We start from the raw sequence: 2,940 nt of genomic DNA, 5'->3' as shown, positions 1-2,940 counted from the left end.
CAGGCAAATACTTTTTTTTTAGTTGAATGACTGCTTCTTCACTTAAAGTTGCTAAGGCTTTCTGAGCACCTTTGAAGCTGAATTCTGAAAGACTAAAATCATCTTTAGGTATTTAACATGTATTTGTTTAATTGGGGTATTATCACTTCATCTGTGAAGCTGAAAGACAATAGGATTCTACCTATCTTTAGGTCCTTGGTATTAAAGACAAAACACACACACACACACACAACAAAACATATATGAGTCGTCTCTCTTCAGTTGAATTACTAAACTTTCTATACTTCGGGTTTCACAAGATCAGGTCCGGGTACACTCATTATCCATTTCTTCTGCAAATTTCCAGAATTGACTCAACTTATTTTTTAATTCTAATTGGCATCATTGTCTTAGAAACAGCAATTTCTTATGAGATTGTGAAAACAACCATTAACCAACATTTTTTTGGACAGGACTGCATTTGAGACATATACAAATATGCAGGGTTTCGTTGGTTTTTTTAAACAAAGCCATGCACAGGGCAGTGTCTTCAGCAGATATCAACAGCAGTCCTCTATAGCCCCTTTGCTGAACTGGGGCATGCTTGGAGTATAAGCCGTATATCCATCTGTGAGCCATTTCCTTCCTGCACTGGGCCACACTGCACCTCCATCATCTCTTTTGCCTCCTCACAAGCCAGATTTTTACTTGCTCTGTTGTGGTTATTTATAATGATTTTAATAAGATCAGCCTACATGTTAATATTGGGAAGGCTCACAGATTAGGATGTGTTTATTTCCCTTAATTTCATTTTCTGTCTCTTAAACAACTTCTATATCCATGATACAAAAAAAAATTGATTTTGGTTGTATGATGACCAATTATTTTTTAATTGGCCTTTGGGACAGAAGTTGTTTAAAAGTCTTTGAAAATCTAAAGGAATTCCATTCAGTGGTCCCCTTTCACACACACATTTATCACCCTCACATAAACCTGATTTCCTTCTGTTGCTCTACCCAGAAATAGTGTGTGCTTTTAAGTGTTTAGTGGTGGTGCCCTTATCATAACCTCTTCTCAGAAATGAGACCAAATTAGGAATCCAGGATTTGGTAGAGTGGCCCTTTATAGACACTGCTCCTCACCCACCCGCCTGAGACAGGTCCCGGAGCCTTGTCTGTGTTCACGGTTTCTAGTCCTGCGCATAAATATCTCGGTGAGGGTTTGGCTCCATCACTAATGCAATTCAGTGACTGGGGAGCCCGAGTTACTGTAAACATGACTCAAGAGCTGCCTGTTGTTTAATGTAATCGTCTGACTCTGAAATCAGGTGTGCAGAGGGGCCAAAGGTTACAAGTAAATGAGCTAAAGAGAAATGGTTGCCAAACTCAGTTCTGGTTCAAACGTACTGAACATTCTCTATACTTCGTTTTCGACCCACTTCTTCCCACCCACCCACTTTAAATTACAGTAATGGAGTAGAACTTTCTCTAGCCTCCTCCTTGGAAGAGATTCAGGCAAAGCATCCATTCAATCTGCAGAGTTCCCAGGAACAGCAGAAAACGAGGCCGCGGTCACCAGGAAGACAGACGCAGGGTGTGCGGGTGAGTGGGTGTGTTGTTTACTCTTTCTGGGTGGCTGGTGAGCAGGGCATGTGTGGAGGAAAGGAGCTGGGTTGGTGTGTGCTGTAAACGTTTTCTGAGCTGGTGAGGGAGTGACTACTGATCCCTGCTGCTTAGTGAGTGAGTCATGGGCCTGAGGGCAGAGCCTGCTACAGGGCGGGGCCCAGTCTGGCCTACAAAGTCCTCCAGGAGCACCAATGAACAGATAAATATTTTCCTGGCAGTTATCTGAGCATTTCAGAGAAGCAATTACCTCTAAACAATGCAGATGGAAATTCGGGGGAGTGGGAGTCAGGTCAGATTATGGCACTGCATGAGATGGACCACAGACCGAGGGGTTCCTGGACGCCAGGGAGTTCGGACTCTTCGGGAAAGGGTGGCTGAGGGTGAGGGACCATGGGTACTGTGGTAGAGTCCACAAGTCCAGCAAGAGAGACCTCCACCCAAGGAGCAGTCTCGGGGAGAAAAGGGAAATGCAGAAGGCAAAGAAAGGTTAGAACCTTCAATGGGACTCATGCAGCCAGTTCTAGTGTTTTCTTATTGAGATCAGCTTGTGGGGATGAGAAATTCATCCCCTGTTCGAGGCAGCAGTGGAATCTGGAGAATGGAGATGCTTTGCCTAAAGTCATACAGCCAGTTAGTTATAAACTACAGGTTACAGCAGCCTGTTGTTCACATCTAGGGCTTAAGGGGATAATCTGCTGAGTTTGTAGAAGGTGACTTGCCATAAATTGTAAAGATTGAGTCAACACAATGTGGATAGGCAGATTATTTTTGAGAGCATGGGAGGAGCAGGTGGCAAGACTTGTGGAATTGTTAATAAGCAGGTTTTGGTGATAGAATTGAGCTGGGTCAGGCAACCAACTGGAAATAAAGATAAGGTGTGGTTTGGCCTCAAATAACTTGGGAGTGCATTTATATGTGTGTGCATGCATGCATGTGTGTGCACATGTGTGAGTGTGTGTGAAGAGGTGGCTGTTTAGCTTTTAGGGTGGGGATAACGAGAGCACTTCTACTAGAAGATGGAATTTATGCAGAGACTGGGCTTCCTCCTTGAAATACAGCAATAGAGGCATTAACAAATAAAAGGGGAGAAAAGGGGAAAGAGGAATTTTCCAGTTGAAAATCAAGGAAAATGGGTATGTATAATATTTTTTAAAACTTTGACTGTAGTCCTTTAAATTGGTTTGGGGACAATTTTTAGTGCATTGGGTATGAAAATGTACTCGATTTCACCAATTCAAATAATTAGTATAGGAAGTAACAGAAAAGCCTAACCAAAATGAATAGGTAAGAAGGTTTAATGAAGAAGTGGGCAAAATGGAATGTTTAGAAAGAGTAA

Source organism: Eptesicus fuscus, chromosome 14 (genome assembly GCF_027574615.1).
Source record: "Eptesicus fuscus isolate TK198812 chromosome 14, DD_ASM_mEF_20220401, whole genome shotgun sequence".
Classification (NCBI taxonomy): Eukaryota; Metazoa; Chordata; class Mammalia; order Chiroptera; family Vespertilionidae; genus Eptesicus; species Eptesicus fuscus.
The sequence above is the reverse complement of the archived record's forward strand: the minus strand, read 5'-3'. Positions refer to the sequence as shown.